The sequence below is a fragment of the Hyperolius riggenbachi genome, chromosome 11, assembly GCF_040937935.1.
Source record: "Hyperolius riggenbachi isolate aHypRig1 chromosome 11, aHypRig1.pri, whole genome shotgun sequence".
Classification (NCBI taxonomy): Eukaryota; Metazoa; Chordata; class Amphibia; order Anura; family Hyperoliidae; genus Hyperolius; species Hyperolius riggenbachi.
Genome location: NC_090656.1, coordinates 115359509 through 115375001, shown reverse-complemented (window position 1 = coordinate 115375001; position 15493 = coordinate 115359509). Strand labels below are relative to the sequence as shown.

The 15493-nt window shown below is 46.1% G+C and overlaps 1 protein-coding gene across 1 annotated transcript in view; it reads left to right on the top strand.

Annotated features, from left to right (window-relative positions):
- Positions 1-15493, top strand: part of LOC137537848 (mucin-2-like) — an 85863-nt gene that overhangs the window by 19390 nt on the left and 50980 nt on the right. The gene's annotated exons all lie outside the window — the stretch shown is intronic.

Genomic DNA, 15493 nt, shown 5'->3' with positions numbered 1-15493 from the left:
TCCATCATATCCTTTCTATATTAGTATATATGGTCTACTGTATGTAACATGGAAATTTGTAACATCTTGATCCAGTAACAAACTCCTAAACATAATACATTTTTCTTGCAGGAACGGTATTTGATGATGTTGGCAATCGTGGTTGTATCCCGCTCAGTGAATGCACTTGTAGTTACAACAACAAGAAATATGCAACTGGAGAATCCTATACTAGCAACTGCCACAACTGGTAAAAACTGTGGATAGCAGTGATTCTGTCACAAGGCTTTAAAGGGGCACAATTATGAAAATTAGGCTATTAGGGTAACCTGGTAGCATGTACCCCATATTAGGAGCATCAGTTACTAAGCCTTTTTTTATGTGGGCTTTAAGGGCTCTTACTCAGTGGGATGTTGCGTTGCAGGGGACGTTAAAGTCGCATAACGTTCCCCTAACGCAACGCATGGTGGTGCTAAAGGTGGACGCTACATAGAGCTACGTTGTGCGGCTCTTGGTGCGCCGTTTTCATTAGATAGAACCGACAATGATTCATATGATTCAATACTAGCAGGCAGAGAACCGAGAATGATTCATATGAATCATTGCTAGCAGGCAGAGAACCGAGAATGATTCATATGAATCATTGCTAGCAGGCAAAGAACCGAGAATGATTCATATGAATTATTGCTAGCAGGCAGAGAACCGAGAATGATTCATATGAATCATTGCTAGCAGGCAAAGAACCGAGAATGATTCATATGAATTATTGCTAACAGGCAGAGAACCGACAATGATTCATATGAATCATTGCTAGCAGGCAGAGAACCGAGAATTATTCATATGAATCATTACTAGCAGGCAGAGAATGATTCATATGAATCATTGCTAGCAGGCAGAGAATGATTCATATGAATCATTGCTAGCAGGAAGAGAACCGGCATTGCAGTGCAGTGAATATTAATTAGCCACGTGGCTAGGCAAAATAGTGGACTCTCCCCTCCTCCTCTCCTGCACACAAAAAACAATAAAACAACATTACTGAGCATGTGCAAACCGTCTAACGCGGCTAAAACCGCGTATAACGCACAGCATGCTGCACTTTCATAGAACGTGCAGCGTTACAATGTAACACAATGTGGGCACTGTGAACAGCCCATTGATTTTTCATTACTGTGAGTTGGGCTGCGTTACAGGCTGCTCTAAATTGCGCCTGTAACGTCCCACTGTGAAAGCAGCCTTAAGGTTTTTTTGACAGCATATGCAGAGATGCTGCCTGTTGTTGTAAGCTATGCGATGTACTCCCCCCTCTCAGTGCTGTTGCAACTGATTTATGCTCTGCTTTGTCTGTGCTCAAGCTGTACGGGATATGTAGACTGCTCAGGGAGTGCTGGGAAAGATCATAGCACTGGACGCAGAAGGAGCCAAGCCATTTATCTTGCTTATTTGTTAATCTATGATCTTCCACAGCACTCGCTGAACCCCCCTGCATTCCAAAGTATTTAGCTGTGAGAACATGAGGCATGAGACAAGCAATCAGGTTTTGCAATGCACAGCAGCCCAAGTCAGCAGAGGGGAGGACAGTCAGAATTGCTACAAATGCTGTCTAAAACCTCTCAAGCAGACATTTTAAAAAACTTAGTATCTGATGCTCCTAGTATTAGGTACATACTACCAGGGTTATTCCACTAGCCTAATTTTCACTATAGTGTCCCTTTAAGTGTTATGTGTATGTGCTTTTAGACCCTAAAAGCAGGGGGGGAAAAATCATACCGTAGAGAGATCTACAGGAGCCCTGCACAGACTCCCCTCTCCAGGATCCAACACTGCAATTCTCTCTCCTGACCTCTGGGTGGTGCTCTACCCCTATGGTGAGATTGATGTCTGTCATCGTGCAACAAACACCGATCTCACCCGAGGGATTGAAAGTTGATCGAATAGTGGCCGACACACTGCCAGCGAGATCCTATGCTATTTTTTTTGTTTTTGTCGATCGTAATCATGTGAACACGAGCCAATTCCTCTACAATCTACCAGTATCTTCTATCCTGTTTGATCAACGAAGTTGGTCGATTCCACATGATATTGGTCAGTTTTTATTGATCGAGCACACTGGGACACACTCGATTCTCTTTTGATTCGATAAAATGATTGGATAGTCAGTCGTACTGCAAAATCTCTAGATGCATGGCCACTTTTAGGTGCACATTGCTGTGCCTTTAAGTTTGTCGGTAGGCTTTCCTGCAGACCTTTTTAAAATGCAAGTGCTGCTTGGAAATGAGCTCTTGCCATTCTGTTTTTTTATTTTGTCTGTGGAGGGAGGTTTTGTGGGTAATCTCCTTAGGGATGGGAGCAGTAGTGGCTAGTCCTGTGAGTGGTGAAAGCATTTGGTAAATCTGCCTGCACTGCTCCTACCCCTCATTGGAGTGTAGCTTGCAGATAGCAGTCCCAGTCGGTGTGATCGCTTGGGGCCCCGCCTGTTTTGCGCAGCCCTATTTGTAACTTGTGCTGTAATATAATCATAAAATACAGTATTTCAGCAAGGCTTGGTGTACAGAGGCGCCAGAGTAGAATAAAAACGTTTAAAAACCGTCTAAAAGAGGGGGATGTTCAGGTGGACTTACCTCCCTCGAAAAAATAAAACTCAATTGAGTCACAATATATCAATACAAAAATTTTATTTAACTCCACTTAGTGGATTTTTTGTATTGATATATTGTGACTCAATTGAGTTTTATATTTTCGAGGGAGGTAAGTCCACCTGAACATCCCCCTCTTTTAGACGGTTTTTAACGTTTGTATTCTACTCTGGCGCCTCTGTACACCAAGCCTTGCTGAAATCTAGATTCCACCCTCGGTGGAGGGGTGCTACCCCGTTTCCTATCTACAGAGAGCGACATCTTAAAAACCTGAGTGGGGTCAGATTCTAATACTCCCCACCAGCACTTGAAGTGGTTGCCTATGGGTAACCCATGTTTGTGAGTATATCTAAACATTTTGCTTTAAACCACAACCAACTTAAAGGACTTACGAGGCTAAAATGCCTAAAAAAGTCAAGTACCTGGAAGCTGTTTAAATGCACGAAGGGCGTGGTCCACGCCCTCCGTGCAGTTCCGCCGGGTCCCCTTCCTGAAAACGCCCCCGTGCTGATCGCGACCCCACAGGCCGGGTCGGGCTCTCATGCCGCTCCTAATATGGCCGCCGGAGCTGGCCGTGGCTGCGCAGTCCGCATTGCCCCGAGTGCGGCTGCGCAGCTCTAGGGCCAACCCCTCCGAACCACGGACTGTAGCGTTAACTTAACACAAAAAAAAAATTATATACTGTAGATCTTGTGTTTGTTGGTACCTTAAGTGAAATTCTACTATTACTGAGAAAAAGGTTGTTCCCTCAGCTTAGCTTTATGCATTGCAGGAAGTCCCCTTATCTCAGCTTAGGGCCCTGACACACCAAACAGCGTTTTGCAGGGTGTTTTCGTTTTTTTTTAACCACTTCTCGACCGCCGTATATACAATTGGCGGCCGGGAAGTGGACCCCGCAAGGACCGCCGTATTGACAATTGGCGGCGGTCCTTGTAGGGGCATGGGCGGAGCGATCGCGTCATCAGTGACGCGATCCTCCGCCTCCGCCTGGCGCCGCTCACCTGCCGCAACATCCCGCCGGCCATACGGAAGCGCCGGCGGGATGTTAACCCGACGATCGCCGCATACAAAGTGTATAATACACTTTGTAATGTTTACAAAGTGTATTATACAGGCTGCCTCCTGCCCTGGTGGTCCCAGTGTCCGAGGGACCACCAGGGCAGGCTGCAGCCACCCTAGTCTGCACCCAAGCACACTGATTTCTCCCCCCCCTGCCCCAGATCGCCCACAGCACCCCTCAGACCCCCCCCTGCCCACCCCCCAGACCCCTGTTTGCACCCAATCACCCCCTAATCACCCATCAATCACTCCCTGTCACTATCTAAAAACGCTATTTTTTTTTTATCCCCCCCTGCCCCCTGCTCCCTCCTGATCACCCCCCCACCCCTCAGATTCTGTTCTCTACCCTAAACACCCACTAATTACCCATCAATCACCCCCTGTCACTGCTACCTATCAGATTAGACCCCTATCTGCCCCTAGGGCACTCAATCACCCGCCCACACCCTCAGAATGCTCTCAGACCCCAGCCCTGATCACCTCGCCAGTGCATTGCTTGCATCTATTCCCCCCTCTAATCACACCTTGAGACACCCATCAATCACCTCCTGTCACCCCCTAACACACCTACCCATCAGATCAGGCCCTAATTTGCCCCGTGTGGGCTCCTGATCACTCGGCCAAACCCTCAGATCCCCCTCAGACCCCCTTCCGATCACCTCCCCAGTGCATTGATTGCATCTATTTTCCCCTCTAACCACCCCCTGAGACACCCATCAATCACCTCCTGTCACCCCCCTAGCACTCCTATCCATCAGATCAGGCCCAATACAACCTGTCATCTAAAAGGCCACCCTGCTTATGTTCCACAAAATTCGCCCCCTCATAGACCACCTGTCATCAAAATTTGCAGATGCTTATACCCCTGAACAGTCATTTTGAGACATTTGGTTTCCAGACTACTCACGGTTTTGGGCCCGTAAAATGCCAGGGCAGTATAGGAACCCCACAAGTGACCCCATTTTAGAAAAAAGACACCCCAAGGTATTCTGTTAGGTGTATGACGAGTTCATAGAAGATTTTATTTTTTTGTCAAAAGTTAGCGGAAATTGATTTTTATTGTTTTTTTTTTCACAAAGTGTCATTTTTCACTAACTTGTGACAAAAAATAAAATCTTCTATGAACTCGCCATACACCTAACGGAATACCTTGGGGTGTCTTCTTTCTAAAATGGGGTTACTTGTGGGGTTCCTATACTGCCCTGGCATTTTAGGGGCCCTAAACCGTGAGGAGTAGTCTAGAAAACAAATGCCTCAAAATGACCTGTGAATAGGACGTTGGGCCCCTTAGCGCACCTAGGCTGCAACTCAGGAAAAGTACTCAGGAAAAGTAGTATAATGTGTTTTGGGGTGTATTTTTACACATACCCATGCTGGGTGGGAGAAATTTCTATGTAAATGGACAATTGTGTGTAAAAAACATCAAACAATTGTCATTTACAGAGATATTTCTCCCACTAAGCATGGGTATGTGTAAAAATACACCCCAAAACACATTATACTACTTCTCCTGAGTACGGCGGTACCACATGTGTGGCACTTTTTTACACCCTAAGTACGCTAAGGGGCCCAAAGTCCAATGAGTACCTTTAGGATTTCACAGGTCATTTTGCAACATTTGGTTTCAAGACTACTCCTCGCGGTTTTATTTTTTGTCCCAAGTTAGCGGAAAATTACACTTTGTGAAAAAAAACAATTAATATCAATTTCCGCTAACTTGTGACAAAAAAATAAAAACTTCTATGAACTCACCATACTCCTAACGGAATACCTTGGGGTGTCTTCTTTCTAAAATGGGGTCATTAGTGGGGTTCCTATACTGCCCTGGCATTTTAGGGGCCCTAAACCGTGAGGAGTAGTCTTGAAACAAAAATGACCTGTGAAATCCTAAAGGTACTCATTGGACTTTGGGCCCCTTAGCGCAGTTACGGTGCAAAAAAGTGCCACACATGTGGTATCACCGTACTCGGGAGAAGTAGTACAATGTGTTTTGGGGTGTATTTTTACACATACCCATGCTGGGTGGGAGAAATACCGCTGTAAATGGACAATTGTGTGTAAAAAAATCAAAAGATTGTCATTTACAGAGGTATTTCTCCCACCCAGCATGGGTATGTGTAAAAATACACCCCAAAACACGTTGTACTACTTCTCCCGAGTATAGCGATACCACATGTGTGGCACTTTTTTGCACCCTAACTGTGCTAAAGGGCCCAAAGTCCAATGAGTACCTTTAGGATTTCACAGGTCATTTTGAGAAATTTCGTTTCAAGACTACTCCTCACGGCTTAGGGCCCCTAAAATGCCAGGGCAGTATAGGAACCCCACAAATGACCCCATTTTAGAAAGAAGACACCCCAAGGTATTCCGTTAGTAGTATGGCGAGTTCATAGAAGATTTTATTTTTTGTCACAAGTTAGCGGAAATTGATTTTAATTGTGTTTTTTCACAAAGTGTCATTTTCCGCTAACTTTTGACAAAAAATAAAATCTTCTATGAACTCACCATACTCCTAACGGAATACCTTGGGGTGTCTTCTTTCTAAAATGGGGTCATTTGTGGGGTTCCTATACTGCCCTGGCATTTTAGGGGCCCTAAACCGTGAGGAGTAGTCTTGAAACGAAATTTCTCAAAATGACCTGTGAAATCCTAAAGGTACTCATTGGACTTTGGGCCCTTTAGCGCAGTTAGGGTGCAAAAAAGTGCCACAAATGTGGTATCGCCGTACTCAGGAAAAGTAGTATAATGTGTTTTGGGGTGTATTTTTACACATACCCATGCTGAGTGGGAGAAAGATCTCTGTAAATGGACAATTGTGTGTAAAAAAAATTAACAAATTGTCATTTACAGAGATATTTCTCCCACCCAGCATGGGTATGTGTAAAAATACACCCTAAAACACATTATACTACTTCTCCTGAGTACGGCAATACCACATGTGTGGCACTTTTTTGCAGCCTAACTGCGCTAAGGGGTCCAAAGTCCAATGAGCACCTTTAGGCTTTACAGGGGTGCTTACAATTTAGCACCCCCCAAAATGTCAGGACAGTAAACACACCCCACAAATGACCCCATTTTGGAAAGTAGACCCTTCAAGGTATTCAGAGAGGGGCATGGTGAGTCCGTGGCAGATTTCATTTTTTTTTGTCTCAAGTTAGAAGAAATGGAAACTTTTTTTTTTTTTCTCACAAAGTGTCATTTTCCGCTTACTTGTGACAAAAAATAATATCTTCTATGAACTCACTATGCCTCTCAGTGAATACTTTGGGATGTCTTCTTTCCAAAATGGGGTCATTTGGGGGGTATTTATACTATCCTGGAATTCTAGCCCCTCATGAAACATGACAGGGGGTCAGAAAAGTCATAGATGCTTGAAAATGAGAAAATTCACTTTTTGCACCATAGTTTGTAAACGCTATAACTTTTACCCAAACCAATAAATATACACTGAATGGGTTTTTTTTTTTATCCAAAACATGTTTGTCCACATTTTTCGCGCTGCATGTATACAGAAATTTTACTTTATTTGAAAAATGTCAGCACAGAAAGTTAAAAAAAACATTTTTTTGCCAAAATTCATGTCGTTTTTGATGAATATAATAAAAAGTAAAAATCGCAGGAGCAATCAAATAGCACCAAAAGAAAGCTTTATTAGTGACAAGAAAAGGAGCCAAAATTCATTTAGGTGGTAGGTTGTATGAGCGAGCAATAAACCGTGAAAGCTGCAGTGGTCTGAATGGAAAAAAAGTGGCCGGTCCTTAAGGGGTAGAAAGCCCTAGGTCCTCAAGTGGTTAAATGCCTCCATTGCCTTTAAATTAAAATTATGGTAAAAATGTGGCACAATTGCCATGATCTCGATTTTTTGAAAAATGTTTGGTGTGTCAAGGCCCTAAGCTAGTTAAACAAAAGTATGCAAATAACAGTTGTTTAATAGGCTTCCTAACAAAAGCTGTGAAATGGGAGTGTCCAAGCTTGCTGACATTCAGTGAATTAGTCCAGGTGTGGAAAACAAGCTCCTAACTCTGTGCAACTGTTTAATCATGCAGCAATATTCAAAGTTTCCAGGCAAAGGATGAGCATTAAAGCTAGGCAGTTTATGGAAATAAAGATAACAGCCTCCATACTCCTTTACAGCCTCAGTATAAACATACAAATGTATTTAATTTTAGTGTCATTAACTGTGTCCGCACTTTGTCTTTAAAGGGGTTCTTCCGCGAATGAGGAAAAAAAATCAAAATGGTTTATGCATAATCTATTAAAAATCCTTCTAAAATAGTGTGAAAAGTTTTTTAAAAAAATGAATGGTTTCACCAATACAACATGTAATGTATACAGTGACGGCTGAGGTGACTGTGAGGCTAATCCATTTGTTAGGGGTGGTTTTTTTGTTACTGTCATTTCACAAGCTGCTCCCTACCTAGTTTTCATTGCTGTAATGCAGGGCTATGATGAAGTGCTGTGCAATGGCAGTTACAGCTGAATAACGGCTGTGCTGCTCTGTAGTTTCTGCTTGTACTTCCTTACAGAGCTGACCCCCCTCCCCCCCCTCTCTGTACTGTACTGTACTGAACTGTAGCTCAGGCAGCTAACTTGCCGTGCAATGGATAGGAAGTCCTCTGCACAGACGCTGAAGTCTGGTTGCCCGGCAACGAGGTAAACACGTGATTTGCTCCGAAGAGCTGCCCGACCTCTGCCTACAGGGAGAGGCGGGGGGAGGGGGGTCAGCTCTGTGAGGAAGTACAAGCAGAAACTACAGAGCAGCACAGCCGTTATTTTAATAGCTGTAACTGCCATTGCACAGCACTTCATCATAGCCCTGCATTACAGCAATGAAAACTAGGTAGGGAGCAGCTTATGAAGTGAAAGTAACAAAAAAAACACCCCTAACAAATGGATTAGCCTCACAGTCCCGTCAGCCGTCACTGTATACATTACATGTTGTATTGGTGAAACCATTCATTTTTTTGAAAAAATTTTCACACTATTTTAGAAGGATTTTTAATAGAACATGCATAAACCATTTTGATTTTTTTTCCTCATTCGCGGAAGAACCCCTTTAAAGCACTTGTCAAGGCGGTCAGTGGAGTTGCAAGGCTCTGCACTGTGCTGGACGCTGCTCGCTTGAGGGAGGATCTCATATATACACATATGATAATGCTCGGTTTAACTTCCATGGCGACTGTACTTATGTCTTTTCTAAGGTATCAGTATCTGTTCATGCTGTACATTCCATACTCATCTCAACTGCCTGTCTGAATATAAGCATTGATATTATGCACGGATCAGCCAATATATTGAAACCACTGACAGATGAAGTGAAAATTGGATAGCCAGTTCCTGAGAACAGGGGTGTAACTACATTGTGATAGCTCCCTCCCCCGGCAAGGGGGGTGTTAATGCTAGGCACCCACGGGGAGGGGTTAAGGTTAGGCAACTACTGGGAGGGGTTAAGGTTAGGCACAAAAGGAGGAGTTAAGGTTAGGCACCCTCTCCTGGCAGGGGGGGTGTTAAGGCTAGGCACCCACCGGGAGGGGTTAAGGTTAGGCACCCACCGGGTGGGGTTAAGGTTAGGCACCCACTGGGAGGGGTTAAGGTTAGGCACCCACTGGGAGGGGTTAAGGTTAGGCACCACCAGGGCGGGGGGTTCTGTGTGAGTCTAGGGAGAGGTAAGGGCATAGTGAAATATCAGCAAATATTACTGATATTTCACTATAAAAATTAAGTAGAAGAATATTAGTAAATGTACCGATATTCTACTACTAGCTATTTCCTGCACCCTTAAAATTGTTCGGTAAACCCTGTGCCTAAATTAGCTTTCAGCACTTTTGACTGTATTGTACATTTCTTGGCTGCCACATGTCCCATGGGTCACAGTCCAAATTGGTACTTACTCCCTTACATTCTGCCTTAATTTTAAAGTCACCAGGACAACAAGTTACACTCTACAACCTTTTTTAAAGAAAACCTGAACTGAAAATTAAAAGTCAAAAGTAACCATACACAAGTCATACTTACCTGCTGCGTAGTCTACTCATCAATCTCTTTCTCCTCTCCTGTGTCCTGTTTGTTCACTGTGATCAAGGGAATTTTCCGTCCTCCATTTTAAAAATGGCCATTACCCATAACAGATTTCTGGTCAGCACACAGTTAAACTGTAACATCACCCACTTGAGCCATAGGGAAACATGGACATTACCTGGTAAATCAGTTTTCCTCTCAGCTATAACTGACAGCAACTGATATTTTACTGGCAGCAACTGATATTTTACTGACAGCAACTGATATATTTCAGATCTGACAAAATATTGTCAGAACTGGAAGGGATCACTGTAAGAAGAAAATGGTGCGCTTCTGAGAGGAACTGATGGCAAGTTAACTATGCAATGTTCATTTAAAGTTACCGCATGTGTTTATCTTAAATATTTTTACTCAGTACAGGTTCTCTTTAAAATTGCCACGCAACATCTATATTACATGTACAGTATATCATCTCAGTGAAACTTACCTCCTGGAAAGTAATAACGATGAACTTTATTAAAAAAAACAACACCCTTTTATTGCACTATGTAACATGTTTTAAAGATCCGTGTTATCTTGCAGTAGCCAAACTGCATGTAAGGCATTTTGACATATTAACATTATCTGGCCTCTAAAAATATTCCTATTGCAAGGAGTACATAACCAGGAGCAAAACTGTAGCAAAACTGTAGTACTGTATAGCAAAATAACCAATCAACTATTCCTTTTGCTGGAGTCAGAGGGCTACATAACGTACTTGAGCTTTGCTCCATACCCTTTCTATTAAATATGTGTAGCCCAGTAACATTTACCCACTATTTACAGCAATGTTTTTTTCCCAGGATTGTGTGAACCACAAATTCACTTTGCTGACAGAGCTGAAGACATGTGGAGTGACCAACACTGAAACTTGTCTGAAAAGTGTCACCCTGTCTCTGGATCAAGGGCAGACCGTGAGTTGTATTCATTGCATTTCATCAATTGACAGAGAAATCTAATTGTTTCTGGATGTTTCTGGACACCAGTCACCGGTGTAGCAATAGTCCCCCGTGACCGCAGGTCGGTCTATGGGGGCCCTCTCCTCTTTTCCACATTGCAGAGTAAATGTAGCAGGGTAGTGTACATTTACCTGCTCAAGCGCTGCATCGGGTATTCTCATCCTTCCCAGCAGCCGCACACTCTATGCTGCCATCCTCCAACTCCCGATGCATGTCACATGATATGGAGACAGGTATGCAGCATACAGTGAGTGGCTGAGGGGATCAGGAAGCATGACAATTTTGCTTGGGGACCTGAGGGCTAGTGTTGGGCGAACATCTAGATGTTCGGGTTCGGGCCGAACAGGCCGAACATGGCCGCGATGTTCGGGTGTTCGACCCGAACTCCGAACATAATGGAAGTCAATGGGGACCCGAACTTTTGTGGTTTGTAAAGCCTCCTTGCATGCTACATACCCCAAATTTACAGGGTATGTGCACCTTGGGAGTGGGTACAAGAGGAAAAAAAAATTAGCAAAAAGAGCTTATAGTTTTTGAGAAAATCGATTTTAAAGTTTCAAAGGGAAAACTGTCTTTTAAATGCGGGAAATGTCTGTTTTCTTTGCACAGGTAACATGTTTTTTGTCGGCATGCAGTCATAAATGTAATACATATAAGAGGTTCCAGGAAAAGGGACCGGTAACGCTAACCCAGCAGCAGCACACGTGATGGAACAGGAGGAGGGTGGCGCAGGAGGAGAAGAAGGCCACGCTTTGTGAGACACAACAACCCCGGCCTTGCATGAGGGCAAGAAGCGTGCGGATAGCAGGCTTTGTACCGCCATGCAGTCATAAATGTAATAAAGATAAGTGGTTCAATAAACAGGGACCACGCGGCAACGCTAACCCAGCAGCAGCAGACGTGATGGAACAGGAGCAGGCGCAGGAGGAGAAGGCCACGCTTTGTGAGACACAACAACCCAGGCCTTGCATGAGGGCAAGAAGCGTGCGGATAGCATGCTTTGTACCGCCATGCAGTCATAAATGTAATAAAGATAAGTGGTTCAATAAACAGGGACCACGCGGCAACGCTAACCCAGCAGCAGCAGACGTGATGGAACAGGAGGAGGCGCAGGAGGAGAAGGCCACGCTTTGTGAGACACAACAACCCCGGCCTTGCATGAGGGCAAGAAGCGTGCGGATAGCATGCTTTGTACCGCCATGCAGTCATAAATGTAATAAAGATAAGTGGTTCAATAAACAGGGACCACGCGGCAACGCTAACCCAGCAGCAGCAGACGTGATGGAACAGGAGCAGGCGCAGGAGGAGAAGGCCACGCTTTGTGAGACACAACAACCCAGGCCTTGCATGAGGGCAAGAAGCGTGCGGATAGCATGCTTTGTACCGCCATGCAGTCATAAATGTAATAAAGATAAGTGGTTCAATAAACAGGGACCACGCGGCAACGCTAACCCAGCAGCAGCAGACGTGATGGAACAGGAGCAGGCGCAGGAGGAGAAGGCCACGCTTTGTGAGACACAACAACCCAGGCCTTGCATGTGGACAAAAAGCGTGCGGATATAGCAGCAATGCTTTTTGCCGCCATGCAGTCATAAATGTAATACAGATGAGAGGTTCAATAAACAGGGCCCGGAAACGCAACACCATCCCAGATGTTCATTGGTCATGTTACTTGGTTGGGGTCCTGGAGTGTTGCGTAGTCATTTCCAATCCAGGATTGATTCATTTTAATTTGAGTCAGACGGTCTGCATTTTCTGTAGAGAGGCGGATACGCCGATCTGTGACGATGCCTCCGGCAGCACTGAAACAGCGTTCCGACATAACGCTGGCTGCCGGGCAAGCCAGCACCTCTATTGCGTACATTGCCAGTTCGTGCCAGGTGTCTAGCTTCGATACCCAATAGTTGAAGGGTGCAGATGGATGGTTCGACACAGCTACGCCATCTGACATGTAGTCCTTGACCATCTTCTCCAGGCGATCGGTGTTGGAGGTGGATCTGCACGCTTGCTGTTCAGTGGGCTGCGGCTGCATGGGTGTCAGAAAATTTTCCCACTCCAAGGACACTGCCGATACCATTCCCTTTTGGGTACTAGCTGCGGCTTGCGTTGTTTGCTGCCCTCCTGGTCGTCCTGGGTTTGCGGAAGTCAGTCTGTCTGCGTACAACTGGCTAGAGGAGGGGGAGGATGTCAATCTCCTCTCTAAAGTCTCCACAAGGGCCTGCTGGTATTCTTCCATTTTGACCTGTCTGACTCTTTCTTCAAGCAGTTTTGGAACATTGTGTTTGTACCGTGGATCCAGAAGGGTATAAACCCAGTAATTGGTGTTGTCCAGAATGCGCACAATGCGTGGGTCACGTTCAATGCAGTCTAGCATGAATTGAGCCATGTGTGCCAGAGTCCTACCAGAATCCTCATCATCCTCTTGTGAGCGTTGTGATAGTTGTTGTGATGCATCATAGTCGTCACCTTCCTCCTGGTCTGCTTCTGCTGACCATTCGCGTTGAATTGTGGAAGTCCAACGTGCACCGCTCTGGCCCTCGTCAGTGGTGGCATGAAATTCCTGCTCCAACTCCAGCTGTTCCTCCTCCTCTTCTTCGTCATAGCTGCTGGGGCCAGCGTTCCCTGAGGCGGATGGCCTGATGTTGGTACCATCACGCTGATCGTTTTCTCCTTCAGATTCCCCCAGTTGCATCATGACAGCTGTTTCCTTGATTTTTAACATCGACCTCTTCAGTAAACACAGCAGTGGTATGGTAATGCTGACTGAAGAGTTGTCACTGCTCACAAGCAACGTGGATTGCTCAAAATTTTGGAGGACTTGGCAGAGGTCCAACATGTTGGCCCAATCGGATCCACAGAAGCTTGGCAGCTGGCCGGATGCGCCTCGGTACTGCGCCGTCATGTACTGGACCACTGCACTCTTCTGCTCGCAAAAGCGGGCTAGCATGTGCAGCGTAGAATTCCAGCGCGTAGGGACATCACACAGCAAGCGATGGTGGGGGAGATTGAAGCGCTCCTGCATCTTGGCGAGTGCCCCCGAAGCAGTACTGGAATTTCTGCAATGTTTGGACACTCGACGCACCTTCAACAGCAGATCGGGCACGCCTGGGTATGTCCTCAGGAACCGCTGAACTACTAGGTTCATCACGTGCGCCAGGCAAGGGATGTGTGTCAGCTTAGCCAACCTTAAAGCGCGAATGAGATTACTCCCATTATCACACACAACCATGCCCGGTTTCAGGTCCAGCGGTGCCAGCCACAAATCCGTCTGTTCCTTTATTCCCCTCCAAATTTCCTCCCCTGTGTGCTGCTTATCCCCAAGGCAGATTAGCTTCAGCAACGCTTGCTGACGCATGCCAACAGCTGTGCTGCACTGCTTCCACGATCCTACTGCTGCTGGGTTAGCGTTTCCGGATGAGGTACAGCTTTGAGATGCGTTGGAGGAGAAGGAGTCAGAGAGGTAGGTGCTGCTGTTATCCAGTGGGAGGGACGGCGGTGCAGCTGTTTGTGGCGTGGGCAACACCCGTGCCGTAGCAGGTGAGGAATCGCTGCCAGGCTCCACAAGGTTCACCCAGTGCGCGGTAAGGGAGATGTATCGACCCTGGCCGAACGCACTCGTCCAGGTGTCAGTGGTGAGGTGAACCTTGCAGGCAACGGCATTCTTCAAGCTTCGGGTTATTTTGCTGACCACGTGCTCATGCAACTCAGGCACTGCAGAGCGTGCAAAGTGGTAGCGGCTGGGAACCACGTAACGTGGGATGGCCACTGACATCATGCCCTTGAAGCTGTTTGTCTCCACCAATCGATATGGCAGCATTTCGCAGGCCAGAAGCTTGGCTATGCTGGCTGTTACTGCCACGGCCCGGGGGTCATTTGCTGGCAATTTCCTCTTGCGCTCAAACATCTCCGACACAGACAACTGAACCGTAGCGCTGCACACGGAAGGGCTGTTGGTTGTTGTGTTTGATGAACACTGGGAGACCTCAAGAGCACTACTCCGGAAAGTGACAGTGTCAGCGTCGTCTGATGTTTGTGAATGTTGTGAACCACGCAATGGCTGGGCTACTGCTGCTGCTGAGGCGGGTCTGGTGGTGAGTCTGGTGAACCCAAGGGAGGCAGTGTTGTTTCTGGTACCCTGTCCTGACGCGTTTGCCCAAAGAGTGGGATGTTTGGATAGCATGTGACGGCTCATGCTGGTGGTGGAGAGGTTGTTAATATTTTTCCCCCTGCTCAGGCGGGTCTTGCACACCTTGCAAATCGCCATGGTAACATCCTCAGTGCAGTCTTCAAAGAAAGCCCAGACTTTGGAGCACCTGCCTCCTTGCTGGCGATTTCTGTTTGCTCCTCTTTTGCCTCTCACTTGAACTTCCACGCTTGTGGTGCCTGAAATTGCGCGCCGCCTACCTTGTGGCACAAGGCGAACTCGTGCAGCAGTGTGTTCTTCAACAGACTCATCTGTGCTGCTGCTACGACGGCGATGTTCTCGTTCACAAACAAAATCTGGGTCTCTGTCCACATTGTCCATACCCTCCTCTTCCATCTCCTCAAACTCGTCATATGTCATTGTGGGCCACCGCCGTGGAGTAGAGCTCCCCACAACAACCTCTGCGCAGCACACTCCAACGTCGTCTTCCAGATCTTGTCGGCCGACCTCCTGCAATTGCAACCCCTCCTGCCCAAATTGCTCTGGGATTTGGGTTTCCGAGTCCTCTTCGGACTCGCCTTGTATTTCAGTGCGCGGTGCATTTCCCACAGTTAACGGTTGTGAATCCAGGCACAACATTTCTGGCTGTTCCTCCATTG